The sequence below is a fragment of the Marmota flaviventris genome, chromosome 4, assembly GCF_047511675.1.
Source record: "Marmota flaviventris isolate mMarFla1 chromosome 4, mMarFla1.hap1, whole genome shotgun sequence".
Classification (NCBI taxonomy): Eukaryota; Metazoa; Chordata; class Mammalia; order Rodentia; family Sciuridae; genus Marmota; species Marmota flaviventris.
This window is the reverse complement of record NC_092501.1, coordinates 115,860,150-115,884,074: the sequence shown is the minus strand read 5'-3', so window position 1 is coordinate 115,884,074 and position 23,925 is coordinate 115,860,150.

Here is a 23,925-nt window from a genome sequence, read left to right as displayed (position 1 = left end):
CAAAAGCTAACTAGATGCCTATTGAATGGAGAGAGCTGAGCTCATGCCATCCTTTCCCCCAATGCTTTATTAAAGACACCCTTAGAATTATAGTATTTATAATCTCGTAAGGGTCTTTTGAGATCTTTTAAAATTCTCAGCATTTTATAAATGGGGAATAGATAAATCATGACTTACTAAGGTCATAAGCCAGTTATGCTGTAGACTTAAAACAAACAGATCATTTTCCTGAGCTAGTGTATTCACTGCATATATTATTATCTTTTTCTTTCTCAATTTTCTATATTCGATGTACCTATTGATTTAAGTGGTGTCACTAGTGTCATAATTAGAGCATACCATCATATTGAATCCACACTATTAACCTGGTATCTAATGATGCACTATGAATCAGCGTATCTCAGTGGAAAGTGAGTTGCCCATTTCATGAAAATATTCTCTTAAAATGATGATACTTTCCATCTTATTTCTAAAAATAATAGATATCATTGTACATATTTTCAGTGGGTTTTTACTTTCAAATTTGTGCTCATTTTATTTTCTAAAGGATTGTGCATACCATAGAAAGTTCTAGTGGTAGAATATCAGAATACTAGTTACATAAAGGAAATCTCTATTTGAATTTCAGGTTGTTGTAATGCCCATCACACATTCACCACCCAATTTCAGTTGTGACTGGAATATTTCTTTTTCTGTCTACTGTTTGTTTTTCCCTTGTTCAAGTTGATATCAGAAATAACAAGACAGATGATATGATTGAACCAAAATGTTTCATGTCTGGCATATTTCTCCTGAGGGTTGCCAGAATTCTGTTGCCATGTGCTTCAGGGTTATATTGGGAGTACAAGGGACAACCATAGAAAATGTTCTTTTTGAGAAAGGGTTAGGTGTCTTGAAAATGATAAGAAATGTAGTCACTATTTAGTGACTGACCACAGAGTTATGTTCTGAAACATTAAAGGTTTTGCCTTATACCAAAGCCTAAACCGTATCCCACGTGATTGAAATTTATTCATTTATAACACATTCATGCATTCAACTTATTATAAAGTTCCAGAGTCAAATACTATCATGATATCCCCACTTCATCCCACCTTTACCGCATTTAAATGATTAACTTTTCAAAACAAAACCATATTAAGAGACTTTGTATAAAATGAGTAACAGATTATATCCTCCTGTTGGGCACCCTTGGCCTCCAAAATTCATTTACTACATTGACAACAAATTATGATTTTTTTTTTGCTATCTAGAAAAAATGGAGGCCTTGGATGTGTTCAGTTTTCCAGAATTTTCTAGGATTCCACTTCAAAATAAGTATCCAGTAATTCCCTTCAAAGCCCACGTCAAAACTCATCTCTTCTCTAGGTTCCTTGTAGCCATTCAGGTTGCTGCCTTTTGGAGGCTATATGACACAAGATGAGTTTGTGATTTGGGAAAACCTGGTATATGAGACCCAGTCATCAAAGGCAGATGATGCCAAGAGACTGAAAAAGAGGCAGATGAATCAAGGTTGCCCAAAGTGCAATTCATTAGGGACCTGTTGACAGAGATGTGTCTTAGGTTTCAGCAAGACAGCAGGATACCCAAGTCAGGAGGAAGGGGTTTATATGTTAAACTAAGGAAAGAAGAGCCTTAGTGGAATGTACCTGAGCTTGCTCAAAAACTATGAACGTGTCAAGCTTCAGTTAAGAGTGAGCCCAGATTCAGTGCCCTGCATGAGACACTCAGCTGACCATCTTAACAACTGTGTTTGCCCTGTAGGGTTTGGAATGCATGCCAGGCTCAGCTGGCCCTCAAGATGGTAGTTACAACCAAGATGGCTTAAATAATGTCAAACTGGTTTCTTAAATTTGTTTGTTTTACTCTATTTCTCTTTTAAGGACACACATTACCAAATAATCTCTGTAAAGATGACTGGAAATGGAAATCTGTATCTGGTTTCTACTTCTCTAATATTTACGCTATCCCTACAAGAGTGTTAATAGTCTCCTCTTCCTCTTCTCTGATATATATCTATATGTCTTTTATCAAACTTTTATTTCACATTCATTTATTTATTAAGAAAATATTCAGGGCTGGGGATGTGGCTCAAGCGGTAGAGTGCTTGCCTGGCATGCATGGGACACTGGGTTCGATCCTTAGCATCACATAAAAATAAAGATGTTGTGTCCACTGAAAACTAAATAAATAAATATTTAAAAATTCTCTCTCTCTAAAAAAAGAAAATATTCAAAACACTACCATGTGCCATATACAACTGTAGATGCCTCAAAAACAGATAAGGAGAGAATTAAGTCCCTTTCCAAGGAATTTACAAAAATCAAGAATCTACATTTTTGAGAGTGATATTAAAACCAGGAGACTGAAAATACTCCTTGACAGAAATTTCTATGTGTTTATCTGTAAGGTAATTCACTGTTCTTAGAAAATAGCATCATTTGCTATAGTGTTGACTGAGTGTCTGGTAAAGAAAAGAGACTGGTAGATATAAAATTAGAGCGTCCCACTTCAAATTCCATCCCTTCCCTCTTCTGGCTATGTGACCTCAACATGTCTCAGGTCTATGTTCACTCCCTAAATATGAGTTTTCTTATCTTTGAAACTGTCATAATAATGTAATATTTACAGGGTCAGATGAAGTCCACTTGAAATACCATATAGGAAAACCAGCATAGTTTCTGGCATATACATCTGTTATATACATCTTTTGATAAACTCAACAGAGCATCAGCAAGTGCATAATAAATGTTATCTTAATTAAATAAACTCTTATCAAAAGAGATTATTAGGTGTCAATCATGTGATAACTCTTTATTTGGAAAAAATTTTAATTCCTAAAACTTGCAAAATTAGTTCAAATCATCTTAAAGCTGTCACTCTGATTCATCAAATTATATTATATATAGTATTCTAATATAAATAATTTTTATAATAAAATTTTTATGAAATGCTTGAAAGTTACAGATAAAGTCCCTTCACTGCTACATATTTTGGCATGCATTACTGAAGAACAGAAACATTCTCTTCTATAAAGCAGTACAGAATTATAAAAATCAGAAATGAACAGTAGTACAATATGGTAACATAATCTGTAAGCCTGACTCAAATTTCATCAATTGTCCCACTAACGTCCTTTTCCTTCATAGAAAAAGGAAAAAAAAAATATTTTCTGCTCTAAAATCTAATCCAGGATCAAACATTTCATTTACAAAACACATTTCTTTATTCTCCTTTAATCTGGAAAACTGTCTCTACATTTCTTTGACATTTGAAGAACGCAGGCCAGTGATTTAGTAGATTGTTCCTCTACTCTGGTTTGTCCAATGTTTCCTCATGATTAGATTCAGTTTATGTTCTTTCGGCAAAAATAACACAAGAGTGATGTTTTGTCCTTCTCTGTGTATCAGAGCTGGAGTCACATGAAATTATTAATGGTGATGTTAACTGATCACTAGATTAAAGGGGGATGCCAAGCAGCTACTCTAGAGAGTGACTCATTTTCTTTTTGTATGTAAGTATCTTGTGAGGAGATCTTTTAAAACTAAGAAATGTCCTATTGTTCATTATAATTTCATCCACTCATTTTATTCTGTAATAATGATTTTTACCTAAAATAATTATTCCCCACCACCAACACCACCATGGTCCTAGTAACTACTGTTTTACTTTATATCTCTATATATTAGGGAAGATGTAGATTAAAAGATACAAAGTAGCAATTATAGAGGATGAACAAGTCAAAAGATCTAAGGTACAATGTGAGGTCCATGGTTAATAATAGTGTATTATATTCAGGAGTTTTGCACAATGAGTAGATTATAGCTGTTCTTACCACAGGTGTAAAAGGATAATTTAGTGAGATGTTGAATATTTAATTTGTTCCACTCTAGTAACCATTTCACTATATTAGTATCTTATAACATAATGATTTATAACTTAAATATATGCTATAAAATTTATTTTTATAAAGAACAATTATTATTATGGTAATGGCCACAGTAATATGATGATTTTATTATCCCTTCAACATTTTATTAGATGTAATCATAGAATAACACTTATTATGAAAAATAAACTAATATTTAATTGATTTATCTAACAACTAATGTTAAGATAAACTATCATGTAATCATCAGAAGAAAATATCTGTATCTATTATACACATCTTTTGATAAACTCAACACAGCATCTGCTTAAAACATATTTTTAGAACTTCATTAAAACCTCAGCACAAAGAACCCTAAATCCTGTCGGAATTAACTTTCTGTAAAAAGAAACAGAATACTGGAACCCACCAAGACCAACCTGGTTTGGGTACACCTGAGAAGTAAGAGAAGGGAGCCTGAGTATCCATATTCACTAACATGTTCTCCTCCTCCTCCTCCTCCTCCTCCTCCTCCTCCTCCTCCTCCTCCTCCTCCTCCTCTCCTTCTTCTTCTTCTTCACAAGGAATTGAACCCCAGGAGCACTTAACCACTAAGCCACATCCCCAGCCCTTTTGATATTTTATTTAGAGACAGGGCCTCACTAATTTGCTTAAGACCTCACTAAGTTACTGAAGCTGGCTTTGAACTTGTGATCCTACAACCTCAGCCTCCCAAGTCCCTGGGACTACAGGCATGTGCCACCATGCCCAGCTGTTTTGCTATCTTTTTAAGTCACCTTACGACTGAATAAATCAATGGACCTATCTACATGGTGAAACTCAAAAGAAACCACTTTACATACATAAAAGGAGATTTATTATTGGCACAATACAGTAGAGAATTCAGAAATGAAAACTCCTCATTGGAAAATATGTGAAGATATTTATTCAAAGGGCTTCTTATAAACCTGGAAGTTCAGATTCTTTTCCAAAAATTGTAAATTACATTTTTGTTCCTCAAGCCACCTATATTTTGGCTTTTATGATTCCACTTTACTTTTAATTCTCACAAATTTTCTGGACAGCATAATGGAGAGGCCAATAAATAATAATAAAATTTGAAAATTTTACTATTTTATAATACTGGGAAGTTTAATTACTTCTTTACTGGACAGCAGAATTTTACCCTGATAGACCAAATGAGAAATTAGAGAAAAGTCTTAATTACCTATTAATTATTGATAAATTAATTTTTTTGCTTTCAAATATTTATAGAAAAACAAACTAATTGGTCCTGCTAGATGCATTTTGCTGTTTATTTAGATTAGAGATGATTTGGATAAGTAGATTAAGTAAAGCAGGAGTAATCCAATAGTCAAGAGACCCAGTGTCCAGATTCAGCTCAATACTAATTAGTTTTGTGATCTTGAGTGAGTTATATAACCATATCTCACCCTAATTATTTATCTGTAAAGGAGAAGGCAGGATAACATGATCTATTAAGGTTTCCTTAAGACCTAAAATTCCAGTGTTTTAAAGAAAAACTCCTCTGGCCCTATTTTGAAAATTATGATTATAGCTGTAGTTAGCACATTTTTTCCAACTAATGTGTAACTTTCACTCAATTCCTTCTCAAAGTACTAATTCTTCATTAGTCATGATAAAAAACATCACCAATTTAAGCTATTGACATCCAAACCAAGAGATTTTGTCACACAGTCTGAATGTATTTCCTTTAATTATCAAACATTAGCATTATTCAACTAAATTTTTCTCTTTTTTTCCCCACTGATTATAATTTGGCTTTCATGAAATTTGTTTTCATACAGTTTCAACATTGTTAGGCACTGTCTTTGCCTGACATTCTTCATAACACTTAGATGCTTTCTAGTGAATATTTTATTCTTATGTGAATTTGATTGATATGATATAACCCCTCCTGTTATGGATGTCTCTGAAAAACTGACAAAAATTAAGTTTCTTTAATACTGAATCAGCAAAATTATCATTCCTGGGTTCTGGTAAATTCATCAAGACATTGGGTTCTGATAATTAAGTCAGCAGACCTTGCTCCAGCAAAAATCTCACCATAAGCTTCTCTTGGACTATATCATTCTTACTTCCATATAAGGTGTTTCTGCAAGCCATTCAGGTAGAAAGGTCTCTAATAACTTTGGACCTAATTCTGAGAGGTATACTTGATAGAAAAACAGTATTAGATATCTCTGTCATTTAAATGGTAGGAAAATGTGAGAAAGATGCAATTATAAAGGCAAATACAGAAAGTGATGATTCTAAGGCCTGGGATGTTAAAATGATTAATAGAATGACTCCAACAAAAATCTTTAAATTCTATGCAATACATAGGTTTATCTAATAATTTTTATTTATAACACCAGAATCAGGCTTTTTATTCTGAGCTTATATCCTGAATAAACCTCAAATGCTGAATATTTTTCCATTTAGAGAAACCATACATCTAATTTTCAGTGAGCTCTCTCAAAGTAAGTAGGCATCCTTATCCTTGACCAAACTTTTATTCTAAGCTACTTTCAGGAAGAGTTTATAAGTTCACTCTATATTCTGTACAGGTGTATCCAGAAATATCAGTTATTATTCTGATGGCAGGATCCTATTTTGCATTACTGGGGAATCTAGGAATGTGTTAATGGTCAGGTCATTAAGTGGCTCTCATCCAGGTGCAGCCATATTTGTTCCTTCTGATTAAAAAAAAAAAAAAAAACAGTCAAAAGACCATTTACCTCTCAGGATGCCTTCAGTCTTCCTCATGAAACCTCTGAGGATGACTTCAATCTCTTTATGACAGTTATGCTTCTATTTTAAGCATAGCACACACTCATGGACAGATGCCAAGTATATGCCCAAGCACCATAACACATGATTCATAGATAGATCCTCTTATTTACATTGTCTCTATGTTTCTCCTTTACTCCTAAGCCCTTTTGCCTTCCCAAATAAGATGAAGAACTAATTCTAGCAAAACGTAAATCCTAAGGATTCTTGCCTGTGACCTTAACAATGAGATGTTCTGAAAAGTATAAATCATATAACGTTTTTATCCTTCTGGAAGTTAACCTGGTTAAACCTTGGACTTCAAAATTTTTCCAACTCCTTTTTCTGGTTCTCTGATTTCTGTACTCCACTTCCTAATGTCACAAATAACAGGACCTAGGGCAGACATTTAATGCCAAATGCATTATACTCTCATCTCACATATTACTAAAAAGAATTCTAGGTAGAGAATATTATCCATATTTAATATACAGAGATGTTACTGGTGAAGGAAGAATGGTAGACATCCAATGCATCATAGCTAATCAGTGGTAGATTTTGATCTGTGTGACTCAAATGTCTATACCTTTTCTACTATAATAATTCTCTAATAATAATACTTCTTGCATGTTTTAAGTGTATCTGTGGTATCAAGTATAAGAGAGACCAGAGAGGCACACAGGATCCCAAGATATCACTTTTTCAGTTTTGGATTTAATTATTTCCAATGCTGTGTGGATTATACTCAAATAATAATTCTTTGTGTGTGTATTTGTGTGCATGTATCTGTGTGTATGTATGAAAACCAAGCCCTGAATTTTTAGGATGTCAATTTAAATTATTATTGATTTAACTTTTGTAAGCTTGTCATAGAAGAGGTTTGACTGAGTGTAGCTGAATTTATTATGTGCCAATCGAATTAACACAGTACACAAGGAACTTTGTGCTTCAAGATGGCTCTGGGAATCTCCTTTTGATTTGGGGATTGCCATTTGCCCATGCCTGGAAGGAAAGAATGATGACTGAGGTGGTTGTGGGTAGACAATGACCTCATTAATCATTGTGATGTAGATATAGATTGTTCCTTGCAGTGACTCATTACAGAGTGCATCAAATAATAAACACTGACAGCTAGCTAGTAGTGAGTGAAGACTGACAGATGGTCAATAAATTCAGAACTGGCATATTTTTGTAAATTGATTGTAGGTTTGAAGGCTTGCAGAGCTGTTCACCACAACTTTAAATCACCAAAGTTGTCTTCCAGATTAAGCAATTAAAATTTAAATATGGAAAGTTCTAATCATTCAAGAATGGAATGTTTCCTACTCTCTTAGCCACTGAAATTTGCCCAATTATTTTTTACTAGAAAAAAAATGTTTTTAGAGTTTATGCAAAAAAAAAAAAAACCCTGTGGCTAAACTTCAGGCACTTTTACATGAATGTCATTAAATACCTATATTATATATATATATATATATATATATATATATATATATATATATATATATATATATGTAGAGAGAGAGAGAGAGAGAGAGAGAGAGAGAGAGAGAGAGAGGACTTTTATCCTCAGAAGTATTATTACCTCCAATCTAAATAAGCAAAGCCAAAAAGGAAATAAATGCCATGTTTTAATAATGTGTGATACTTTCTAGAACATATTTCACCAGTGTTGATCATCTGCCACGTACAATGTAGTTACCCTAGTGGATGTAGTTCCCTCTCTCATAATGTTCAAAATTGCATGAGTCTTATTTTAGTGGTTTGGGGAGATTTATAAAAAGTGTCCTGATTCCAAAGTCTAGAGCAGTACATTCAATAAAGGCAACAAACATGTCTTTGGTGTCCATCGTGTTCAGACAGCCTATACCGGTTTCTCTCCTTGATAGTTCTTCTGCTACAAAGCATAGACTATAAAAGAAATCTGTCTTCACAGATGACAAGAAATTGTTCATTTAGTTTATTTTAGTAGTGGCAAACTTATGTTGAATATCAGCCTTGAAATAAATACACTAAATATTTTTCCCCATGGGGTTATGTGTTTGATCATTTCTGTTTGTCCCTCCAGACATACTCTGCTTCCTATCAGAGATTTAATTATTCCCCTTAAAAAGATATGTTCCAGTCCTAAGCCCCACTACCTATGCATATAACTTTGGGAACAGAATCTTTGCAGGTGTAATCAAGTTTAAGACAAGTTCATACTACATTCAGGTTATCCCTAATTCAATATGAGTGGTGTCCTTATAAAAAGAGGAGACAGAGGCATAGACCTCTGAGGAGAAAACCTCATGTGATGACAGAGGCAGGGACTGAAGCCTCAGCAAAGTAAGAAACATCAAAGAATGCCAGCAAATTCCCAGAATCAAGAAGGAGACAGGGAAGGAGCCAGCACTCCAGGCTTCAGAAGAAGCATAGTCCTGACGAAAATTTGATTTCAGACTTCTAACCCACAGTATAGTAGGGACAGGACACCCAGTTTGTCATACTTAATTACAACAGCCCTAAGAAATGGATGTATTGTCCACACTGCTTTGTACCCAGAACTTTGGCTCACTAAAGCCTGTGACAGGGATCATCTCTCATCTGGTCCAGTTAAGCTCAAATAAGACTCTGGCAGAAAATTAAGGAGCAGTGGGAGAAGAAGACAGGTGTTATCCTCCTGTGAGGTTGCTTTGTCTGGTTTGTTTCTCTCCAAAAAGCTAAACCTCCTGCCAGGTATCCCTCCAGAGTCTCTGAACCACATTGTCCCCTTTGCTTGTCAGACCTATGGGTAGTAGTGGCTCCCAATGCTGGTCTTCTATATGAAGTACCAATATCTGCATAATAAATTGCCATGAACTTAGTGGCTTAAATCAACACATTCTTATTAATCCAAAGTTTCTATGAATCCAGAATCAGGCATGGCTTAGCTGGACCCTCCAATACAGGATCTCCCAGGAAACAGCAACCAAAGTATTGATCAAGGCTGGAGTGCATCTGAAGGCTCAACTGAGAAAGGATCTACTTCAAGTTCACTTAGGTGTTTTTCATTTATGTTTACTTCTTGGACTGAGGCCTTGTTTCTGTTCAGACTGTTGACCAGAAACCATCCTCAATTCCTGTCATGTGGTCCTCTCCAAAATCACAATTTGTTTCATCAAAGCCAGCAAGGGAAGTTGTCTGCCAGACAGACAGAAGTCAACATCTTTTGTAATTTAGTCATAGAAGCAGCATGCTTCTAAATTAAGATATTCCATTGATTATAAATAACATGATCAAAAGTATGTTACACAAATCAAGAACACCATAAGTTGAGGATCACTGGGAACATTGTAGAAGTTGGTTCCCATTCCATCTCTCGTTAGAGTACTTACATCCTATCCCCTGTTTGTACCATCTTATTCCTTCCTTGAGATGCTGACTGATACACAGGGTGAGAAACAGACTTTAATCATTAATCATTGTGATAAATTATTGAATTATTAATGAATTATTGCTGAATAATATGCTAGTTTCCAAGATTCACTAAAACTGATGGAAGCTACTATTACTCAGTATTCTCAACATATTGAGACATCCAGGCTGATATGGTCTATAAATTTAAAACAAACCATCTAATTCATGGAATAAAACATTATTTTGAAATAATATACTTTTATACCTGATCAGATCAAAGGAGAATTACCTCATGACAAACTGTGTAGGTTTTCAAGGGACTAAATAGATACAACAATCATGTGACTAGAACAACTAAGAATGTAGTCATCAAGATAAACATTAATTTTGATCATGGAGAGAAGACAGAAGTCACAGGTGGAGTGGCAACTTGTGTTGGCATATCCAAGAGATAAAGACTGAACACAACTACACAAATCAAGAAAGGAGGATAAAACAACAACCAGAGAAGCTTGGGAATTGTGAAGTCTGGCAAGTGTGAAGGATAGGATAGTACAACAGGAAAAGAAGCCTTTTTTGTTTTCGGAACCAGGGAACGATAAGGAACTTCTACAATGGTCCCAATGATCCCCAACTTGTGGTTAAGGATGCTCTTGAGGGCTGGGGTTGTAGCTCAGTGGTAGAGCACTTGCCTAGCATGTGTGAGGCACTGGGTTCGATTCTCAGTACCACATATAAATAAATAAATACAATAAAATAAAAGTCTATCAACAACTAAAAAATATTTATAAAAAAGGATGCTCTTGCACACATAAAAGCCCTTTACAAGAGAAGCAGGTATATGGGTAAATCTCTTTATAAAAAATAAGTAAATGGGGTCTGATTTGTCCTTCTGTTTGTTTGTTCTTTAGTTCCCAAGTAATAAAATATTATAAACATAGTTTTAGTGAGAAAACTACCATGCCAGAAGCAGAACTGGGGAATATAATTCGTCTTTGTCCCATCAGAAATGTGAATGTACCACGTGATACAGAACAACTCACTTTGTAAATTTTAACTTCTCCATCAAAAATACAGAATAGTAAACAGCCACCATGTTGACATCATGGGGTGTGGTGATATCAAATAAGACAATGAATCTAAAAGTACTTTGAAAAGTAATGATCATAAAATAAATATTATTTAAAATATTTTTCAAACCTCAATCATTTGGTATATATTTATGACAGTTATAGGTCTCATAAAACATAGTTTAATAAGCATCTATAAATGTAATTAAAATTTCAAAAGCATAAAATTTTATTTAATTGCCTTATAATTGGTCCACTTTGGTAACTATTAAACTAAAACATATATAAAAATATATCAACTTAATGGCATTAGATTTTTTTCTAAGGTATGATTCAATGATTTCTGTCAGTTCAATATTATGAAAAATATGAATATTTTCTAATATTTCTGACATAGTTTCCTTCCCTATAATTACATAACTCCCTAGTAAATGCCACTTTAGAAGGAGAAATGTAATATAAGAAGTTCTCCCAAAGATGAACAAACAGACAAACAAACAAAAGTAGGAACTTTTTCCAAGGGTAGAAGACAAAAGAATAAAGACAAAAAGAGAGATGCTAATATTATTTGCTGCTGTCCTAGTATATGTCATTAGATAGGCAGTTTAGTAAAAAAAAGACACTAAATAATTCAGGAGGAAGGTAATCTAAAGAGTTTAGCTCTCTGAGCAGGGACAGAAATAGAAATCTGACAATGGAATGAATCATTCATAACTTTCCCATGTCCATATATGAATACACCACAGTGAATATCACTATCATGTACATCCACAAAACTAGGGACATAATTAGAATAAGATACATTCCATGCTTATATAAATATATCAAAATAAATTTTAAATAGAAAAATATTCATGTTTAAATTTTTTAGAATATTATTTTAGGATGGGTGTGGTGGTACAAACCTGTAATCCCAATAAGTCAGGAGGCTGAGACAGGAGGATCACAAGTTGGAAGCCAGCTTCAGCAACTTAGCAAGGGCCTAAGCAACTTAGTGGTATATTACTTCAGAAGCCCACCTAGGATGTGTACCTCTGCAAGCAATATCAATAACACTACAAACCAAGTACAAAAAAATGTTTCAACTTTCTGATTGATCAATGGTCTCTGCACACAGGACCAATAATTGCTTTGGTTGATCATTTTTTTAATGAATGATATGAACAAGTTCAAGAAGCATTATTGATTTTTTTTTTTACAAAATCTATCAGTTTATTCAACAAAAAGCAAGACATGAAATATTCTGGCAATAGTCACCATCTGTACCTTCCCTCAAGTGGCTTCAAATTTTCACAAGGACCAATGATAATTACTAGATTTTCAGAAGTGGACTAGTAGGAACAAGTCTTAGATATGACAGGCTAAAAATCTCTACAGAAGAATCCAATTTTGATTTCTAAAATACTCTGTACATTTCCATTTCCTAGTGCAAAAGATGGATTACAGCTTAATCCCAACCAAAAAGGCTACCCACAAACCTCATGTAATAAACACAAAAATCACTTGATCCATCTATTTACTCCCTAACAGCTTTTGAAGCATCTAGCATCTACCTTTTTGGGTAGTCTCACCAAAATCAATGACATAATTGGTTTCTTGGTCTTCAGTTTCAAAAACTAGATATTAAATAAGGTGGAATTTTAGTTGACAAGTATTATACTTTGTTAGAAGTTTTATATTTGAAGAAATTTCTAATAATTCCTAACATAACTTTATAAAAGTCATTCTTTTCTTTTTTCTTTCTTTCTTTTTTTATGTGTGAAGTTCAACCTTTGGTACCCCCCCCCAAAAGAGAGAGAGAGAGAGAGAGAAAGAGAGAAAGGGAAGAGAGTTGAACTTTTACCTGTTTTCTGGAACTGGTAGTAGCCATTAACAAATTTTAAAGTTAGTATACAGGTTGGTGGAGAACATGTGGTTCAATTGGGTAGAAAAAGTTGATTCAAAAATAAATAGACATTCTTGCTTTATATATTTGCTTTTACTTTTGCAACTTCGTCTGTCTTCTATCTTACCCCTCAAGTTGCTTCAGAAATAAATAAAATACATTGGAAATAAATTTTCAGAAGCTTTGGGATAAGTTGTATCCTGACTGGATACTTTAAATATTTTAATTTTTCTGAAAATTCATGTATGGTAAGTCACATTCACACCCAAAAATTTATAGTCCCTGAGTAGCAGTAATTTCCTGCTTTTGCTGCTGACTTACAGCTTGATGATTTTTTTTAATATCATGAAATTTAACACTGCTGGTTCTGGCAGGAAGGTAATCCCCTTGATTATTTTCTCTTCCACACTTAGTATTCACCAACTAGACTGATTAAAGAATTACTATGGGTCTGGCTTGTCACACATAGTACTGCTGACTAGCTAGCAAAGAAACTTAAACACTACAGAGTAACAGCAGCATGATTTGTGATTACATAGAGAAGACAAATGAGACCATACTTGTTGATCCTCTTGAATGTCAAATTCCACTGTGCAATATTAACGGGAAAGTGCAGACAAGATATCTCTGGAGGGTCACTCCACTATATTTTGTTTAATCCAGAAGGGCTCTTTTCTGCTAAAGAGTGGCCATTTTTATCGTGGTCATTTCCAACAAGAGCTCAGTTATTTTTATGGAGTGAAACAACAACAACAACAACAACAAAAAAGAGTAGATTATATTTTTTGTTTAATATTATCAGGCAGGATACTTAATAACTGATATTTTAGAGAGAAAATTTGTCCATATTTCAAAAAGTATTTCTATTTAATTTGAACTTTATCAGCTGGGGTTTTTTGAGCTATGTTATAGTATGCTAAAAATGACAGTATATCAGGAATCCTATTTTGTGTGGTTGTTATCATAACCATTGGGACATGGTGAAGTAAAGGTAGGTAGACTGTTTGCAATCAGACATTTCTTTCTTATAATAAATTTATCATATACCCCTGAGGTAATTACTTTTTTAATTATGTTCTCTCCAGTTATTAAATATTTATAAAAGTAACCATCACTTTCAATAGACTGTGGTATGTATTTTAATAGGTTATGCAAAGGCATTTTGAGATTTCATTTTAAGAAGTTCTAGGTATTGAGTATGACAACCCATTTGAGACTCCAAAGTTACAATGATTCATCTTGTGTTGTATTTCCATCACTGTTAAAAACAGAGGTCTAAAGCAACGGCTCTCAAATTTGAATTAGTAACAGAATAACATGAGAAGCATCTCAAGAACAGAATTCTGGGCCCCTTCTTAGGGTTTTGGATTCACTAGTGCTGGAGTGACATTCAATAATTTGCATTTCTAACAAATTCCCAGGTGATACTGATGCTTCTGTAGGTACTACACTTAAAAAACTACTCTGAGAAAAGATACCTTTGTTCTGTGAACACACATAAAAATAAAAGCCATAAAAATACATAAAGATGGCTATAGAATAAGATAAACTTACTTTTCTATATCTCTGTTTGTTTCAATGTCAATGAAAGCTTTGCTAAAAAGTGATTTGGACCACAGCAAAAAGTCCTACAGCCTGGGTTGCTTAGATGAATTACATGCTTAGCAAGAGAAATGTTTGGCAACATATCAACATTAGATCATTGTACCATAAACTGTATTTTCTCCAGCACACAATAGATAGCAGTCCAGCTAACTCAATAAAAACAATATTAACGCTGTTACATTACCAGACAATCACATTCCCATTAGCATCAGCCTCTGTGAAAGGTATTCCCAAGTTGGAATTTAGCCAAACTCCTTCAGACAATCTCAACTTACCACACAATGCAATTTGGAAATGGCCATATGGCAATAAATATGGCTTCAGAATATTGCACAAGCCTTTACTTATTCTCCTTGTGTGACAGAGAGAACCAAGCATCTGAGATCAACTCAATGGTAATATTCATACATACATATAGTATGTATATATATGCATTACTCCATATATATGGAACATATTATCATAATATTTGACCCTATAGTCACAGAAAAACAAGCATTCTTTTTTCTGAAATTGAATACAGAAGCATTTTGTCACTCTAGTCACTTTTAATAATTCTTGCCTGTGCTTGAACAGATATAAGAGGTAGGAAAAGGGAGAAGATTATAGGCAATGTTTCTCATATTGTATAACTGGACACATTTTTCCCCACAAAAGAGATTGCTTACATCATTTTCTTCTATTTGGTGAAATGAAAGAACTAACGCTGACTACATTAAGGCAGACATATTTAAAACCTGATAGATTCTACAGTGAAGTCTGTTCTCATTTTTCCTCTGCTGAGTACATCAGTTAGAAGACTGTAGTGGACTTCTCATAAAAAGAACCAGCTTTTTCTTTTCTCTTGCCTTTTAGCATTATCCTTCAAGTACAGCCACCTGCTCAGACAATCAACATGACTTTCTATGACTTCTCAGTAAATGAAGCTCACTCCACTAACCCAAGGGTACTGTCAATCTAAAATATCGATATGAAAGCCTGAATTGCACATTTTATGATCAGCCAACTGTACTTAGGCAGTAGCCATATTTAGAAGAGAGCCATTTTCTCATCTTTTAATATATCATATTCGACTCTGCCCTCTCACCAATATTAGAAACCTATCACTTTGCATATTAAATGCAACATTACTGAAAATGCAGCAGAATAAATTGGCAACTCTCTTTCTACCCAAAGGAATTTCAGTTGTTATTTCTTTCAGACAGAAATCTCCAGAAAACAGCCTAATGATTTTTAAAGTGTCTCCACAGAAATGTGGCAAAAGAACATGAAATTAGCAAGCATATATCCCATGCCATTGGCCGTAAGATAATTCTGCCAAATTTCTCTCTTTTTAAAAATACTTCCTCTCCTGATATGTTTATTTCAGAAATGGCTTACTTTGGTGAAGGGAGATAAATTTCTCCCGGTTCCTTTTAGCCTTTGGTAAAAGACTCTGAAGATTTTACTGCATATTCTACCATTAACCTGCCGTTTGTCAACATGAGAGGTAGTGAGATATTTCCCTAAAGACAGAACATTCCTATTCAATAAGGTAGGACAGCATTAAGTCAGAAGGTGATATTTTAATTTGTGTTTTGCCCTTTACCTAAGTCAAATTTTTAAATATCCATCCCACTACAACAAGTGAGGCTTAAACAGAAGCTAAATCATATGCAAAATGGACTGTGGTATGGCTAATACTGTGTTTTCCACCATCTTAAATGTGAAATGGTTCTGTTCTGACTCTACCCTTTAAAAATATCAACTCAAAATCACCTCCAGCAATGCTATTGCCCCACTGTAACTCGAGTATTTCTTGCCTGTCACAATACTGACCTTAGGAAGTTTCTCTTTGGTCTGATGAAAGCACAGAAGGAGAGGTAATTTTTCAAACAAAGTCCTAAGCATAGCACATGCATGAGATATTAGATGAAATTAGTTGTGTTTAGTCAAAATGCAGTTCTGATATAATTAATATTAATCTTGGAATCAGAAGAGCTAAGTTTGTGATGAGGATCTATTCCTTGCTATTAATGGAAAGCTCATCATTTCTCTGATCTTCAGTCCCAATCATGAAGAGGGTGAGTATAATGGTTTCTCTGTATAACATTCTTATGGTCATCAAAAAAGATAATGCATTCTAAAATACTTTGCAATTATAAGATCTCTACAAAAATGTTAAAAATTTCTGTCCCTTTCTACCTCATTTTGCCCCTGCTGTCACAAAGGGACAGACCTCTGGAATATTTCAGCAATGATTCATGGCTTCAACCACCATTAATGCATGCACCAGCTCCATGTTTCCATTTTCCATTTAAAATCTATCCCAGTCCATTCCAACTGCATATCCATAGGTCCACTCTGCAGTCATCCTCAGGCTCCTCAAACTCTATGGTCAATATTGGAATCCACTCCCACTTCCTCTAAAAATCATCCAGGTTTCTTTCATCCCCTTTCTTTTCAACTAGAACTACTATCTGTTACTATCTAATACTCCTTTACTCTACTATCTGTATCTCCAGCCCTGCTAGTTCTGTCACTGATCCTGCCCAGTTATTTTTTGTCTCAGTCACTATGGTCACTGTGGAGATTCCAGTCCTTACTTTTTCTCTCCTAAATTAAGAGAAAGTGTTACCAACATATTTCCTTATCTCATTCCATATCATCCTTGACACTGCTGCCAAAAATGCTGGCATTAAGCACACTTCGCTTAGCTCATTCCTTGCTTAAAATTCTCCAACATCTTGAGGTAAAATACTAATTCTTCCATGCAGATTTGCCCACATCTGACCTACATATGGAGCTGCCTCTCCTCTCTAGTGTTCGTCAAAAGTACCTCAGAGTTCCACTAAGCCTTTTGCTTCCACCGGTCTCTCTGATCCCAGTACTTAATTTTTTACCTCTCATTCTTGAAGAAATATAATGTAGGTGCTCTTCCAAGAAGCTTTGCCTCAGACTGAGATCAGGGTGCCCCTCTCTCTTACCCCTTCAGCCTCCTTACCCCTTTACTGGACATAACACAGTGTTTAAATTATTGGTTTATTTTTCTCTCTCAATATTGAATATTAATTTTTCTTTCCACATCGAATTTATCAGTTGTCAATTACACTGCCAAAATATTATATATATTCCATAAATGATGGCTGAATAAGTAAAATTCTACTAGCCATTTGTCTTTCTTTTTCTTTAGTTTTCATTAAAAATAATTAAAGTGTTTTGAATAACTATTAATGATGCCTATCTACTAACAGAAATGCTATCTATTGGCCTACATATACACCCCAAAGCAAAATTTTGCAGATAAAAATCTCATATATGCCAAGAGTTAGAAATTCCAGTCCTAAGGTAGTAAGTTAAATTCTTGTCTGATTCAGATCATAATGATTCCAGCAGTAGAAACACTGGTTTTCATAACACTGAAATAAAGGTTACCAGTAACCTTGCCCCATTCCCAGCTACACTACAGGTTAAGAATGTCTTTCTTTGGTGCAAAAATGACTCAATGTTGTAAAATTGAAGCTGACATTGGAGATCTCTTTCATGCTTAAGAACACTTATCCTTATCTATTGATTTTTACAAGTTTAAATGATAATAAATTTTAAATGTGTTAAAGCTTTTTCAGAAGATGTATTTCATGCCAAAATATGCCTTTGTACCTTCATACACTTTCCAAATTCCAAAAAAAAGAAATCTTAGTTTAAAATTTGATTTTGTTTTCTTCTGGTTGACAATGCAAATGGTGACCATCTCTAGCTCATTGTTCAGGGAAACTGTTGTAAGGAATATCCTTTTTAAAGGTAACTCCCTTATGCCATAAAAGAAAAAAAAAAAGGAAAAGGAAGCCAGATACTATGGGACATTCTTATTTAATGTACACAAGCACAGAAGTCATATAGGAACAGGAAAACGAAGCATATTTAAGTAGTTCAGAAATGATATTGCATTGGCGAAAACAACTTGAGGTCAAGGCTCAAACTTACTGATTGTTTTCTATAAATAGCTATCCTGAGGATGCTTCCTCCTTGTTCATCCTCTGACCACACCCACCTTACAAAAACTACATTCTCAGAAAAATAGGAGTGTTTTAAATAAATTAATTCACTGCCATCATGTGTTCGGGGCTTCATATTTATATATGAAGCTGAACCCCACAATAATTTTTATTAAAGGAGAAAAATAATAATACAGAAGAGGCTTAGATGTTTTTGATGATGTCTTTTAAGGAAAGTGCAGTAGAACTGAATTTTGGTAAAAACTTCCTCCGAACATTCTTAAGTACTCTTGTCACCAAACATTTTGTTAAACTCCCTGCTGCTTAAGCAATAGTCAACTGCTAAGTAGAAAATTCTTCATGTATTAATATAATCCCCTCAACAATCCTCTGATTAATAGTTAAAATGCCCTGTGAGGTGGGTTATGGATATCACCAATTCCACATAAAGGCAGAGGGAGATGATGAACCTGACAGAAAAATACTCAGAATCCACAGTCCCTAGCTTCTGAGCTAAAGGTGTGATTCTTTCAGCAACCCCTGAAAAACAATCCAAATTGAACTGACACAATTGACAATGTAGTCAGAGCCTGTATATTTAAATATGTAATTTTCCTATAGAATTAGTATATGTGTCCATCACTCATAAAAATGAAAGGGTGAAATATTCATAGAACAAACTTCAGCTATAGTCTACATTAAATCCATTTGTATTCATTTTGGCAATCATGTAAAAATCAACTCACAACCTTCATAGGTTCAGGTATTTGTATTCAAGTACAAAACATTAATTGAGGTTTCAAATTACTATACAGTATTTGATACGGTAGCTTTCTGAAGTTTCTGTGATATATATTAATAGAAGCCTTAATTTTTGAAGTTTAAAATACTAAAGTCCTTACAACATGACCTCTGAAAACTCTTACAACATATCTCCACAATGGCAAGGGTAAAAGGAGTTTTTTTCAGAGAAAAAGGAAGGAAGGGAAGGAGGAAAAATGGGAGAAGGAAAGCAGGGAGGGAGGGAGGTAGAGAAAAGCAAAGGAAGAAGAAAATAAAGAAAGAAAAGACCTAATTTCTAATTGGTCAGATCTTTTTTTTTTTTTTTTTTTGAAGATAGTGGTTAAGACCTTTCATTGATTTTAAAACAAAATGATTTGGGGAGAAGAGAGAGGGAGAACAGATAGACAGATGTTCTCATTTTAAGGGCACTGATGTTATACCCCTAAACACATGCATAGTCTTTGGACTGGAATACAGGGTATGACATTACACTTAAATCCCTCATAAGATAGCAATTTACCAGAAATTAATTAAATTGCAAGAGAACTAAAACCTTTTTATCTACAGAATAGGTCTAAGATCAGATTTTGGTTTTCTATGAATTTTTATTGAATAAAAATTTTTTATTCAATAAAAAACAAAGAAAAAAAACAGATTGAGTTCATCTAAATTTTTTAATAGAAAGCAATTAGTCCCCTTTTTTTATACTTTACTTCCACTCCCTGTGGTACTGGGGATGAAACCTAGGGAAACATTCTACCCTCAGTCTCCACAATTGATCCCTTTTAATAATGATAAAAAATATCAATGGTGTTTTTTCACTGACAAATTAAAACATTCAGAATTGTCTTAAGATGTCCATGAAATGCCATAAACATTTAGCAAATTTAACATTAGAAAATAATATTTCGCAAATGCCGTAAACATCTTAAGCAGGCATTGCCTGTATGTCACATCTAAAGTTGTCACTGTACCACCACACTCTCTCTCACTTGTTTTATTTATTTCATATTTCTTATCACTGTTTTAAATTTTCTTCTATTTCTTTTTAGTGTTTTTCCCCATCCCCCACCCCCCAAGAATGTATAGTATACCAATGTGGGGCCACGTCCTGCTTCTTAAATTCTGTTTCCCCAGGACCCTACCATGTACCTGGCACAGCTGTAACACAAGCAATGATTTAAATCTACTTTCACATATTCACTGGCTGACTTTAAATGCCTTGTTATAATATCATGATGGCTTTCTGTATAAAATCAAATATTTTTTTCAATGTCCTAACGTGCGTTCAGATATACAAGCCTAGGTCCTTGTGTTCTTTTCAACCTGGGCATTTTTCCCTTATGAATTTTCCTCTGGGGGTCCTGGAATGAAATTCACTGGCTGCTACAGATTCCAATATCAGCACCAGCTCTCTAGCAGCAGCTGCTCCAGGCTGACCACTGTTGGAGGAAAGAAGGCACCATCATGCCCTCCTGCAGGGAAGGCTGTTTCCTGAACCTCCCTTGCTATCAACACAGAGAAATGGGCAGGGCTGCTAACATCAGGCTCCACTAAAGTGACTCTTTCTATTCTCCTAGTCTTTAGAAAAAGAAAAAGAACAACACCAGCACCAAAAGAAAGGAGGTAGAATGAGAGCAAACACAGTTGAGGAAGACGGGCGTGGTAGCTCCTTAAGCCATCAATTGCCAAGGTTACTTTTGGCAGAGAGCAAAAGAAAAAGGGCCAGACTGTAGCTGCCTGAAGCTTTTGTACTTCTGCCCAGACTGTGGGGAAAATGATGGGATTAAATAAAAATGCCAGTGATAACAAAAAGGAAATCTTCCCAATAGTTTTCCTTGCCTGAAGGATGAACTGCTTGAAGCACTGACCTCCCTGCCTGTCTCAATGAGGTCAAGAAACTGACTGTCACTCCTACAATTATGATTAATGTAGCTCCCGCTGGTGACATATTTCTAACCACAGTCTCTGGAGTGCAGCAAGACTCAGTTGCCTCGTGGTGTGTTGAGTCATTGCTCTGGCAAAAGATCTATTTGCTAGAGCTACAGGCTTAGCTTTCAATAAGGCATCCTCTTGATTCTTTGCTGCGACGTCCTATCATGAAAGAACAGAGAGCCCAGTACAAAGAATGACTGCTAAGAAGGATAAAACATTAAATTAATTTTAAAAAAGCTTTTGTACTGAGCAGCAAAATGCAGCATAATGAATAATTAAACAATTAATAATGTAATCCTCTTAAAAGCACAGAACCACTATGCGAGAAGATTAAGTGTTTAACAGTTTCCAGTATAATGCAAATGGTAAGGATGAGCCTTTCTTTCCCCCACTTTTTAGGGTAATAGAATTGAAAGCACATTTCCGGATTTTAATTAAATACTATTAAATTTTCAGTAATAAGCCAAGAACAACAGTGCTACAATATGGAAGGATTATTAAATACAAAGGTAAGTACACAATAGCAATACACTAACATTCTTAGTTCCCTCTTTATAAAAAGAGGTTACTTTGAAAGGGTGTGTTCTATTTCTAAGCCACTATAGTGTGTGTCACCAAAACATCAAATTAAGTGTTAATCTTTGTTAATGACTATAAGATTGGGATTTAGATTGATTTATTTCAGTAACAGTCCAATCATGGAAAAAGAACTTGGAAAACAATGTAGAAAAGTTGTAGAATTATAAAACAAAGTGATGCACCCAGATGCTATCACATTCGCAAACCTACAATGAATAGTCACCATGACATAGAATCTGTGTTCCTATGATTCTATTTTCACTCTTTCCTAAACATCTCAGGTAAGGGTGAGTTTGCTCAATTTCTCTAGAAGCAAAACGTAAGAGGATTCACGTGAACTTGAGGAGCAGAGCAAGGGAGAAGGATTAAGGAGGTTATTCCAGCACCAATGGTGAAGTAGGGGAGGAAGACACAAGCAAGGGTGCAATGATCAAAGTCCCCAGCTCAACCTGTTACTGTAGAAAGTTCTGGAGCACAAATTATTGATAGAGTTTGCCCTGCCACCTGGTAGGTGACTCCAGCAGCCCAACATAATCCCAAGGAGAAGCAACAGAGCAGACCGAGGTAGTGCGGGGTAGTAAAGGGGATTCCAGAGACTGGCAGAGTACCACCCTTATCTCTGCATCGTTGTAGTGAAGAAAGAGCTTTGCCTTTAATTATTATCTGTGTTGTCATTAACTCTATTTTAAATTAAAAATGCTACTTAGACCTGCTGTCAATCTTTATATTCCAGTTTTCTCCAACTTCCCATCAAAATTTATTCCCAGCACCAGTTTGAATTTCTGGAAGAAGAGATTTTTAAAAGTTAATAGCATTTTGCCTGACACTGTAGACTCTGTCCTCAAGTAACCTATCACCCTGTGCTGAATACTGAGACGGAGAGGCATGCCTGTAACTCAACCCCTCCCACACTCCCATGACTTTCCTCCTTTATTTCTAATTCCAGGGTATTGTTAGAGCTCAGTCCTACCAAGAAGAGAGATACTGTTTTACTCTCACCATTCTTCCTCTGAATTATGACTTTTTCACTTTGTATTGGGTTAGTTCTCATGAAATCCCAGGGGATGTGCTCAAATAAAACCTGTTGAGAACCCAGCATCCAAAGTACTGCTGCTGTCTGCTGTCAACTCCATACCCCAGACCCCTTTCTTCCTGTATCTGTAGGTAGAGCTATAGGTTGGTCTTTTACAGAGGGCAGATTCTCCTATCATATTCCAAATGGTAGCAGAGACCTGGATCACGTATGTAGTTACTTCCTAAAAGATAAGGCCAGTTGTGGTTCTAAAGAAACACAGTTATTTTTCTTTTCCAAAAAGAGTAAGTTGTTGCAGTCATTCAGGAAGCAATGATTGGGACAGGGGGGTGTCCAAATGAAAGGGAAATACATGCAACATTCCATTATAAAAGAATATTTACAAGATTGAACAAGGTTTACTCCACAAAATTTCACTCTAGGGTATAATTATTCAGACTCTTTCAGTCTTAAGGAAAGTTTATCTAGAAATGAAGGGCAAGTGTTCTGATATACACATTATAATCACAGAACGTAATTTAAACTGAAATTATTTAATCTTGAAAATATTATATAAAAATAAAATCTTAGAACCAGATCAGAGGAAAGACCAATAAAGTAGTCATGGTTAATTTAAAAAGAATTAAGATACATAGCTTAATTTTTTAGTATTACTTTGTTTATCAATAATAATCAAAAGACAGTTAAATATTATATTATTAAGGTAAACATTTTAATGCATAATATGAAACTGTTGGAATTGCCTGAGAAGTCTTTATTTTGAATTTATTTTTTAAAAGTTTATCCTGAAGTGAGGTTGCTAGATCTTACACCTCCTATCTCCACCATGTGGTAGAGCAGGGTTGCTACATATCATCCCTACAGAGTCAGAGGCCACTAAGTTAAGGCAAAATCTGATCTTCAGTAGATGTTTGCAGTCCAGAAAATGGTGGGGCGGATGAAAAACCACCTGATCATTGAGGCAAAGAAGAATCAAAAGCACAGGCAGGACCAGACGCTGGAGAAGACCAATTTGATGGGAA